Below are 12,406 nucleotides of genomic sequence, written 5' to 3'. Positions count from 1 at the left end.
GTACTAAATATGTTTAGAAATCAGTATTTTGTGTCCGAGCTCTATTGTCAATGAAGACAGACTCACAGGAGAAAAGGTTTTTTGAGGCAACTTTCTTTTACACACATCCTCTCATCTCGTCTCGTTTGGTTTGGGTCGCGGGGGCAGCAGCTTCAGCAAAGATACCCAGTCTTTCCTCGCCACAGCTACGCCCTCTAGCTCTTCCAGGGGGTTCAGTACAAACATATTATTATTATTATTATTATTATTATTATTTTTTTTTTTTTTAAATGGTATTGTTTCAAATGTAACGTTTGGATGATGAAACCAATAAAAAATAATATTTGTAATGCTGATTATATTAATGACGTTGATCAACTTTTAATCATAATGTCTTTAAAACATTCACATGTCACTCAGAATGCTTCAGAAAATAGTTATAAGTTTATTACAAACATGTGTTTATACGGCTTAAAGAGCTCTTCAAATGAACCGGTGTCGTGGAAATGAGTCGCATGTAAGTAAGTAAGTAAGTATTTTATATTTATATAGCGATTTTCCAGACCAGGGTCACAAAGCGCTTAAACAATCAAAACAATACTCAATAAAATATATACTTTAAAGGTCAAGATAATACTGAGAACTGGAGTTCCAGAAAATTAGGGAAAAGCACAAATAAAAATGTCTTGAGATGTTTCTTGAAGGAGTCATTAAATCATCAAACACAGAGGGAGAGGAAGATCGTTCCAAAGTGTATAAACCTATAGGTCTGAGGATCATCTGAGCATCTTTTTAGGGATGAACACAATAATAAACTGGATTAAAAAAAAAAAAAAAAATCTTCGATGAAGCCTCAGCCAATTACACGAGGGTGTGTTTAGAAATGATGACGTCTTGTATGTGGCCAAGACGGCGGTGTGTGTGTGTGTGAGGGAGTGTGTGTGTGTTCTTCTCGGGTTGAGGAGGAGAAGGAAGGAGGAGGAGGAGGAGGAGAGAGTGAGTGAGAGAGTTTTTGCACACGGGGAGCACAGACAGAGAAGAAAGTGAGGAGCGTCAGTGTGTGCAGCAGCAGCAGCAGCAGCAGCAGCAGCAGCAGCAGCACCAGCGGCAGCATCCTCCTCCTCCTGCTGCCTCCTCAGCATCAGCACCACAAAACTCTCGGACTAGACGCGTGAAGGTTAGACCAGAGGCGAGGGATGACGGGAGAGAGGTGTGCGCGGACGCGGGGGCTTGTGGGACGACGCTGTGAGCCGCGGTGTTAGCAGGCATCTGCGCACCAAGTCCTCTCCCCTCCCTCCGTCCCCTCCCCAGCATCCTCTCTGTGCGCGCCGACCACTCGCCAGGACTCCATCCTCTCTCGCTCTCTCTCTGCTCTCCGGGATTTGTTTCTTTTTTCTGGGACCACGTTACGACACAGGTATGTTCGACTGTCGTTCCATTTCAATGAGTGTCGTGGGGGAAATCTTTACCCTTTTCCTTGTCTTGTTGCTTCCCCCTAAAAAACCCCGCTCTCCCGCCGTGGCCCTGTCTGTGGATGAATGAAACACACACTCGTGTTTTACTTATTTATTTATTTATCATCGCGTCTCTCTCTCTCTCCATCCCATCTTTTTTCCTCCACATAAGATTTTTTTTATTTTGATTTATGGCGTGAGACTGGTTTGGCTGCTTTCCCAGGAGCTGCAGGCAGAATCCATCCACTATGACGGGAAAATACAGGTTAATAATGAATAATAAATAAATTAAATAAAAAAAAGATGGGTGAGGTGAGGGCAACATGATCTGCACACACCCTCGCATCCCCCTCTTCCATCCTTATGTTTCTCTCTGTGGAAGAAGCAGTCATGCATGATGCACACACACACACACACATACACACATGCGTGTGTGTGTGTGTGTGTGATGCACTGGCATGCACACACGTGCTCTAATCCAGCCCCTTTAATCCACACTCATGTGTTGTAGAGACATGACGTAACACACCGAGAGCATCTTTTTTTTTTTTTTTCTATCTGTTTCCACGTCCAAAGTAAGAGGATTGTAGTAGGAATAGAATTGTTCCAGCATGAAGAGTGTAGTTCTGGAGGCAGTACTACTGAAGATTACCACTACTGACTTGCAGAGGGAGTGGCTGACACACCGCATGCTCTGTCAAATACTATCTGATGGATCAATAGAGGATATGAAAGATGGTTTGATCCGGATTCTGATGGGGGGGGGGGGGGGGGTTTGTGGGTGTGGCTGCCCCCGTTTATCACAAATAAATAAATAATTTAGTGATGGCTTCTCTAGACGAGTTGTTTGGACTCCAAGATGACTTTTCTCAACAATAACGTGAAACAATTGTCGATCTGACCTCATTTTTTTTTTGCAATGTTGGAATCTGTGGCCGTGAAGCAACAGCCATCAGTTTGTGTCTCACTTGAATCATTTCACTTTTCATTCCCTACGACCCATTGAGTGATAATCTCACTTTGTTACAGAAGAATCACGAGTACTTGATTAATCTTTAGTTGCAGTTACTACGCTCACAGCAGTTGGTAAAGCAAATTGTCTAGAAATGGAAAAATATTACCAAAATATAAATAAATAAACAAATATATTCTTTAAACTTACACAGTCATTTGAGGTGGTATAATGTATGAACTATGTGCAAATATTGCACCTGTGTATACATTCAATACTTATACTTATACATTTAAATATAAATATTTATATCGTGGTGAGATTGCACACAGGTTATTATTGCACAAATGAATTAATGCACCAATTTAATGTTAAATATAAAGAGTCCAGAGTGTCAAATATATAAACAGTCCAGAGTGTCAAATAAATTAAGACTCCATTGTGATAAATATATAGAGTCCAGAGTGTCGAATATATATAGAGTCCAGAGTGTTAAATATATAAAGAGTCCAGAGTGTCAGATATATAAACAGTCCAGAGTTTCAAATATATAAAGAGTCCATTGTGATAAATATATAGAGTCCAGAGTGTCGAATATATATAGAGTCCAGAGTGTTACATATATAAAGAGTCCAGAGTGTCAGATATATAAACAGTCTAGAGTGTCAAATATATAAAGAGTCCATTGTGATAAATATATAAAGAGTCCAGAGTGTCGAATATATATAGAGTCCAGAGTGTTAAATATATAAAGAGTCCAGAGTGTCAGATATATAAACAGTCCAGAGTGTCAAATATATAAAGAGTCCATTGTGATAAATATATAAAGAGTCCAGAGTGTCGAATATATATAGAGTCCAGAGTGTCAAATATATAAAGAGTCCATTGTGATAAATATATAAAGAGTCTAGAGTGTCAAATATATAAAGAGTCCATTGTGATAAATATATAAAGAGTCCAAAGTGTCAAATATATAAAGAGTACAGAGTGATAAATATAGAAAGATTACAGAATTTCAGATATATAGAGTCCAGACTGTTAATATTTAAAGAGTCCAGAATGTAAAAAATATAAAGAGTCCAGAGTGTTAAATATCAAAACGGTCCAGAGTGTCATTTTATTTTTACATTCAGTGGATGAAAATACACCACCTTTATTTTTGTACTTTTCTTCACTTTCGTTTGTCTATAGCAAGCTAGCAGTTTTATGCTAACAAATCATTGTCAATGACGAAGTAGTCGAGCCTCTAAGAATCAAACTTTCGTTGGTCATTTACTATTTTAATACTTTTTTTTTATTCTGTAGATCAGGTTTTAAAGTTTAACTCAACACTTCTGGACACATCAATACATCCGTTTAATTGAATAAGTTGAGTTGTGAAGTCTGAGTTCATCGGTCAAAACACGTCTGAACGTTGGCCTCAGCAGAGACAGCAACTAATTCATTAATTGTTAATCAACGCTCATTGACCAGCGCGGCTCTGTTAGTGTGATTTGTCGCGAACCGGCCGCAGAGTTTCTACACTTGACGGCGATTCATCAGGACTCGGACGCCCGGGATTGGAACCGGCGTCCATTCCTCATCGCTCGTGGAACTCAAATCAATACAGTCGAACCGGTCGCTGCTGCAACTGAATGGAAATGAAGTCATGTGACATTTGAATTGACAGATGCAGGGACACAGTTTTAAATTTCTAATACTTTTGAGTACAACAGGGTATATTTCAGAGGTACTATTTGTAGCAACAATTTAGCAATCAGGGGCCAAGATAAATATTGATTATTGAGGCTTAATTTATCTTAATTATATCTTAGTTTTTTCTCCTTCCTGTCATATTTCTTCAACATCATTCTTAGTGTTATTGTTAAAATCCATTATCTATGTGTCTAATTGTATCTTAAACAGTGGAATCTTTATTGATCGTTTAATTTATATTCCTTTATTCTTCTGATATTGAGGAAACATTATTCGTCTCAACAGTACATACACATATTAGAAAAATAGAGTACACACTGCGTAATAATAAGAAATGATAATTATAGAAATTATAATAATAAGATAACACAAAATAAATAATAATAACACGTTAGTTGGGCCCACTGTGGCACAGTAAGACGGTTGCAGGTTCGCTTCCAGGTTGTGAGGGGGTTTGTATGTTCTCCCCGGTTTACTCCGGGCACTCCGGTTTCCTCCCACAGTCCAAAAACATATGGAGGTTGATTCAATTCAATTCAATTTTATTTAAAGTGTCTTATCATAACAAAAGTTATCTCAAGACACTATACAGTTGAAATAAGACTATAGTTGATTAAGGAAAAATAGATCCCAGCAATTCAACAAAGAGCAAGAAACAAAACCAGTGAGCTGTACAGTGAGCAATGGCGAGGAAAAACTTCCTTTAGAAGGCAGAAACCTCGAGCGGAACCAGACTCATTGTTGACGGCCTGCCGCTTTGACCGGCTGGGAGGAAGGATGGGGGGATAGACAGATGGATAAGGAGAGGGGTGAGGGAATTTATAGTGAGAAAAAAAAAAGAGGAGAGTGTAGGAGAGTCCATGGAGGTGCTGGAGAGAACTCGGGATCTGATGACGTGGTGAAGATCCTGGATCAGCAGCAGCTCTCTGAGCTGCCAAGTTGATTGAGAACTTGGTGAAGTTGTCCATAGGTATGAGTGTGTATGTGAAAGGTTGTCTCTCTTTGTGTGTCCTGCGAAAGACTGGCTTCCTGTCCAGGGTGTCCCCTGCCTCTTGCCCATTTAAAACCAGGATAGACTCCCCACGACCCCCATAAGAGATTAAGCAGCATAGAGAATAAATGAATGAAAACATTAATAATAATTGAATGAATATTTGTGAATATATGAACAACTATAAACATTTACAACAAGAAAATAACACTAGAATTTAGTGATGTGTTGATGAAGCTTCATGAAGCAGTGTCATGTTGTATAGAGGTCAGTAGGTGGCGCCATCAGTTTAAAATGATGTTTCATTAGAACAGTTGCTCAAAACAAAGGAAAATAGTGCAGAGACGCCATCTGGTGGACTCTGAAGATAATGACACTGTTTCATGAAGCTTCGTCAGACCATCAGTACTAGATTTTTTTAGCACGCACACCGCAGAAGTACAGAAAATCTGGCAAAATAAAAATATGTTTTAGTATTAAAACACCTGGCCATCCCTCCCTATAGGTCACCATGTCTATAGGAACATTTAACTACCTTCATTTTGAGGGATGCATCAGGCTCTGGAGATTAAGGAAAGGTGTGTTTTTTTGGCTCCAGATACTTTTGCTCAAAATGTCACGGGTTGATGACAAGTGATTAATCTTCACCCAGCTCATTCAGTTAAGTAAGGTATTGATCAAAAACAGACAATTTATGGCCAGCTCTAGCCAAAAACTGAAAATTTACAAAAACATAATCCCACATTCAATGAACATCAGGAAAATAAATACACTTCTTTTGTTCAATTTAACTTGTTAATGAAGCAAGTGTTGACTTTTGAAATGAGATATTTGAACACCGCGGCGGCTGAGTGTGAGTTGTCTGTTGAGCTAATACACTCCTTGAGTCGTGGAAGTTGATTGATTGTGACAAGAGCTCCTTGTTGAAGGTTTACGTCTCAGTGTGTTCTACTAAACATAAACAAATTCTACTATAGGAGCAGCAGTGGCTCATTATTAAAGGTACTTTGAGCTTGAGTTGTTTTGTGGCACCAACTTGCTTCTGAAGTACAAAAATGTCTTTTGTGCCAATTTCCTTTGCTCAAGCATGAACAGAACTTGCTAATGTGTTTTTTTTTTTTCAACTTTAAGAGACGTTGATTTTTGGCCATTTTTTCAACTTTTCCTCATGAAACCAAAGCCGAATTTTCCCGTTTTTTTTTTTAATGATTTCACACATTTGTTTTGTTGAAAATGATTTGTATTCATATGGTTTTTTTTCGCACTAAAAATACAATTTTCTATAAGCAAACAGCATAAAGTCGAAAGTGCCGAACATTTTTACTGAATATTTATACTATGTTTAACGTCTTTTTCCTTTTTATTAGAATTGAAATGATGATGAAAAACTTTTGAAAAGGGATCATTGAGAAATCAAAAGTTTTCAATCAATACCCAGCCCTTGTGTGACCCCTTTAAACTAGTGATGTGCTAATGAAGCTTCATGAAACAGTGTCATTATCTTCAGAGTCCACTAGATGGTGTCTCTGCACTATTTTCTTTACTTTGTTTTGAACAACTGTTCTAATGAGAAAAATATAATTTTTTAACTGATGGCGCCACCTACTGACCCCTGAACAACATGACACTGTTTCATGAAGCTTCATCATCTCATCACTAGTTTAAACTTTAACATCTTACCTGGTAGAGACGAACTTGGTTTCATGTTCTCTCTGCCTCAGTATCTTATTTTAGCACTTTTTTGTCTTAACACTTTGAGTCTAAATAAGGTAGACTCATAATCGTCTCCATGTGTGAAGCTGCGAGGTTGTCCTTATTTTCCTAAAATAACTGCTCTAAGAGAGAAGTAAAACTATACACTTATAATGCTAAGTGTTTCAATCATATTCTTTATGATCTCTATGGCCTGAAAATGATCTTCAACTTCATTTAACAGACATATCTTATCACTGCTTAATGAACTTTCCCTCATCGCTCCTGTGCAGATGTTTAACTCTCACACGGAGAACCCCAGTAGAAATGGTTGTTATTGTGGGATTAATTAATACACCTCCACAAACAAATGAATTGAGAAAATTCAATTTCATGCTCTGGCAGCGACGTTTGTGAGACACGATGCATAAAATGTTTTTATTTTTTATTTTAAATCACATTTAAATTTCTCTGTACAGTCGACGCAACTGTCTTTCCTGTCATGGGTCGCAAGGGTCCATCCCAGCTACATAGGGTGACAGGTGGGAGAACTGTGTGCACAGGACATAGAAAGGAAGACAATCTCACTCCCACATATGGAGAATAAATTTCTGGGCTCATGTTTGTAAATTATTTTTGATTGTGCTGTGAATGTTTTACAATAGTTTTGTACTAAATAATTTTATTGTGTATTTTTTAATTTTGTAAAAAGGCCCAACCAGGGACAGGAGTTGAAAATGAGCACAAGCTATGAATTATTTATGCATCGCATCAACTGCAAACTTGTATTGTAACTATGTTGCATGCATCGTACCTGACAAATAAATTAATAAGTAAATAAATGGAGGGAAGTAGGGGTGTTATAAAATATTGAAATAACAATATATAAGGATTTATTTTATTCCCAATACTGTATAGATATTTAAAAAAACACCCGGGTGCTGGTGAAGCAGCCGCTGCTAACAACAGAGCTAACAACAGAGCTAACAATAGAGCTAACAACAGTGCTAACAACAGAGCTAACAATAGAGCTAACAACAGTGCTAACAACAGAGCTAACAATAGAGCTAACAACAGTGCTAACAACAGAGCTAACAACAGAGCTAACAATAGAGCTAACAACAGTGCTAACAACAGAGCTAACAATAGAGCTAACAACAGTGCTAACAACAGAGCTAACAACAGTGCTAACAACAGAGCTAACAACAGAGCTAACAATAGAGCTAACAACAGTGCTAACAACAGAGCTAACAACAGTGCTAACAACAGTGCTAACAACAGAGCTAACAATAGAGCTAACAACAGTGCTAACAACAGAGCTAACAACAGTGCTAACAACAGAGCTAACAACAGTGATAACAACAGAGCTAACAACAGAGCTAACAATAGAGCTAACGGCAGCATCTTTGCTGCAGTGTTGCTGAGTGAGGATGTTTGGAGGAGAAATCCATTAGACAGGATTCAACAGCACTAACTTTATCAAGTATCTGGAGAAGCATCACGACACAGAATATCAGCAGATCGAAGGAACAAGAAAGACGAAACAAAACGAAGCCGTTAACTTTGCTGTTCTGTAGAGACGAGAGAAACTTGCAGTCTACAATCGACAACAACGTTCTTTTTAGTGTTGACTTTATCATTAGAATCTGACTCAATCCAACAAATGGAGAGTTTGTGTTTAATACTGGTTGAATAAAGACTGACAGCGCTGAGTTCCGTGAGTGACGTCAGCGGCTGACGGTTAAATTTAAACTTCAGGACGATCAATGATGACACAAAAATACATTTAACAAGTTAAGTTTAGTCACAACAACGTTAAACACTTCACTAACTAACTTTTAAATCGTGTTGATCACACACTAAAAAAAAAAGAAATAAAAAAACTTTGAATTACATTGAATTAAAATGTAATTTTAAAGGTTAAATTTACATTTAACCTCAGCTTTTAAAGCTTATCTTTGGACTCATTTTGGCTTTAAAACGAGTTAAAAGTTAGAAAATTAAACACTGACATATACTGTGTATTGCATGTTGCTCCAGGTTGTAAATGCACTTTATTGTTAATACAAGTTTACATTTTTTGTTAATATTTTAAGGAACATTTTCCAACAAACACTTTCTCGTTTGATTAGAGAAAGTATTTGCTCATTTATTTGTTGTGAAAATAGTGTTGTTTTTGAAAAAAAAAACAATATATGGTTGTTCCTACCGTATACACACACACAATATATCGTATCTTCACACATGTATCATGATACGTATCCTATCAACACATTCTTGACAATACACAAGAGGAAACCACAGTAAGTGCTCTTTAAAATCTTAAATGGCGACGATGACCTGCTAAAAAGTTCAATTAGATTTTGAAGAAGATATTATCTTATGAAGACGCCAGTGTTTCAGTTGAGATAAGGAGATAATTAAAATTAAAGATAATCCCAATTAGACTGATATTCATTATGAAAGACAATTTTTTGTAAATAAAAAAAAACGTTTTTTTTGGACCTGGGACCTTGACTGTTAAAAGATCTCTCCCCCCCATGATTGAGTTTGATACCCCTGGACTAAGTGAAAGGTTGTGAAGTGAAAACCGTCCATTGATTTATCGACGTCCTCAGTCCTGGACATTAGTGTCACTGCAGTCGATCCACTGTCGTCGGGTTAGAAGCAGGTGGACAGGTCGCCGTGGCCGAGCGGACGAAGAAAGATTAACCCTGACCACGTCTACCAACTCCTTGTTTTATAGGCAAACTCTCGATTCATCCGTAGTTATGTAGAAGATCACTCAAGTTACTCAAGAGTGTTAGGACAAACACATGCAACAACTCTGAGGCGAGATGACGACTAAAACTACAGTAGTATAACACTCTAATAAATCTAATATAATGATCGTATAATCCAGTCGGCGGACGAAGCTCGGGTAGATTGCGAGACAATAAAACAACAACATCAGGCTGAGGTGTCCAGTGAAAGTTTTCCATCAATCTTTTTTATTTGCTGTTGGACATTCTGGCATCGTAAAGGAATCCACCGAAGCTCTGTGTCGACATTAGAATGAAGCGATCAAATCACACGCAGTAGTGATGGTTGATGAAGCTTCATGAAACAGTGTCATGTTGGTCAGAGGTCAGTAGGTGGCGCCATCAGTTTACAAATGATGTTTCATTAGAACAGTTGTTGAAAACAAAGGAAAATAGTGCAGAGACGCCATCTAGTGGACTCTGAAAATAATGACACTGTTTCATGAAGCTTCATCAACTCATCACTACCATCTAGTGGACTCTGAAGATAATGATACTGTTTCATGAAGCTTCATCAACTCATCACTACCATCTAGTGGACTCTGAAGATAATGACACTGTTTCATGAAGCTTCACCAACTCATCACTACCATCTAGTGGACTTTGAAGATAATGACACTGTTTCATGAAGCTTCATCAACACATCACTAACCTGCAGTATTAATCAAGATGAAGGTCAAACGTGTCATTTACACACAGATGAGTCAAATAGACACAAAGTACTCACAGGAAAAAAGAAAGTTAATATTGTTTTAGTACTTTTTCTACCAAACCTTTAATTTTGATTTAAGTTGGACTGATGGTGATCCAGATGGACTGAAAGCAAAATTGTTTGAGGCAACACAAGGGATACCTCTGCACGATTGTTTTCAGGCCTTCAGGTCACCTTGACCCTGAAGTAGCCCAAGGATTAAATAGTATTTACACGTCACATCTTCTCCGGGTCATTAAGCTTTTAAAGTCTTCCCTATTACTTTTCTCACCTTTGTTGTCGTCTTAATGTAATATTACAATGTGTGTGTATTATAGAGAAGTACATCTGAGGTTTCCTGAGTATATTTTATGGATTAAATGACAGATGGCGGCAGAATCTGGGGTCACTTAGACCCGGCGTTGACCCCAAGAGGAGGTCCTTGTCGCTGAATTCACTTCTGTTCAAGCACAAGTTTGGACCGGATCTATAAACAACGGCTCGAAGATTGTGCTGCCAGTAATGACAAAACAAATCAAACCAATGTTTCCCTTTCCAATGAGCTGCACGATGACACCACTACGAGCCGGAGTACTTTTGTTTCTTTATTAACAAGACACACAGACAAGCAGGAACAACATTAAAAAATACTGCTGAGTAAGAACTTTGGAAGAGACTTTAGTTGAGCGTCAGAATCGTCATACCTCCGAGTGAATTCAGTGTTGAAGCAGTCGTTTCAATTTAAGCTTGTAACCTGGCAACACTGTACATTACACCATCTTTATAGAACTTCTCCTCTGACTCGGATTCCATGATTTTCCCTCATTCACGGCAGGTTGAAGCTCGAACATTCCTGAGGGAAATATTTAGTTCGATAATTAGTCCAACAGCTTCATCATCAAGTGTCTAATAGTGTTTATTAAGTGATGATGATACACTTTGTTTCTGTTGATAAATAATCCCTCTCTGAGGAACCCCCTCAAAAAACAAACAAAGGAAACTAGTTTTATTTTTTCATCTATTCCTTTTTTGAGTTCGAGTCAATTTGGTGCTTAAATGCATTGATTGATGATTCATTTTAAGTACTTAATTAATATATATATTTGGCTTTTTCTCCAGGTAATCTTGTGTTGTAGTATTTCTGAATGACATTTTCAAGTAAAATGTTGATTTAAATGTGTGTTCAATAGATGTGTGACTCTATTGTATGATCAGTGTGTGTTTGTACAAAACTCTCTTACCATTTAAATATTGACATTAGAAAATGATCTTAAGCCCCGCCCACTGAAAACACTTTGTTTTTCTGGAGATTAAATCTTCTTGACCATAACAACACCCACTCTGCTGCTATTGATCAAACATGGACGTTTGTCCCTCCGAGGGACTCGTTGTACAAACAAAGCAGGGCGTGATTACAGCTGGGTGAAGAAGGAGTGAAGCCATTATCACTGGCTCTGCTCTCGTAACCTCTCGTTCGCCCAGATTTCAGAGCAATAATAAGTTTAAAACATGCATCATGATGAGAGACTTACTGTGTCTTGGAGAGGAAGATCCAACATTTGAAACTTGAGAGTGAGTCAGGAAAGTTGGGGTTTGATATTAGTTGCCTTTTAGGCTTTGGTAAATTTCTATTTCAAGGTTTTTTCTTGAAGATAAAAAATGAATAACGAATAATAATAATAATAACACATGACAAATCACTCGGATGTTCACTGCCTTTTTCACTTATCAGTAGTAAAACAAATCTTCTAATCATCAGCCACGATTGTTTTTAGAATCCACTTATAATATGTAGTGTGCAGGACACCGTGCCTTTAGAATAGAGAGTGGCTGAACTGAAAGTGTAAGTAAAAAAACTCCAGCAGCATTTTTCGACTGTATGAAATATTTATGCTGCGAGGCCTGGAGGGAAGTTCTGGAGGTAATAAGTAGCCTCTGGGGAGAGATGCCAATGCGAGTGACTGCTTCTCCGAGCCACTCTACTTTTACCTTCCTGCATTCATCTCACGCTCCTCGATAAATGATCATGTCCACGCGTTCATGTCCGGTGTCCATCTGCATGTCCATCTACATATCTCAATGGTTGCAACCAAAAAAAAAAAGACGCGGCGTCATTTCACACCTCATTTCAAGTGAGCTCGTCTTTGTGGT

At 38.0% G+C, this 12,406-nt stretch overlaps 1 protein-coding gene across 2 annotated transcripts in view; it reads left to right on the top strand.

Annotated features, from left to right (window-relative positions):
• Positions 1–1,308: 1,308 nt before the first annotated feature.
• The window catches only part of unc13c (unc-13 homolog C (C. elegans)), a 196,708-nt gene continuing 185,610 nt past the window's right edge, over positions 1,309–12,406 (top strand). For both annotated transcript variants that reach the window (XM_087793270.1, XM_087793269.1), the window contains exon 1: positions 1,309–1,396. The gene's annotated coding sequence lies outside the window, so the exon portion shown is untranslated. The remainder of the gene's footprint in view (positions 1,397–12,406) is intronic.

The sequence above is a fragment of the Callionymus lyra genome, chromosome 6, assembly GCF_982586985.1.
Source record: "Callionymus lyra chromosome 6, fCalLyr1.hap1.1, whole genome shotgun sequence".
In the NCBI taxonomy this organism is placed as follows: Eukaryota; Metazoa; Chordata; class Actinopteri; order Syngnathiformes; family Callionymidae; genus Callionymus; species Callionymus lyra.
Note: the sequence above shows the minus strand (reverse complement) of the source record. Positions and strands in the feature narration are given on the sequence as shown.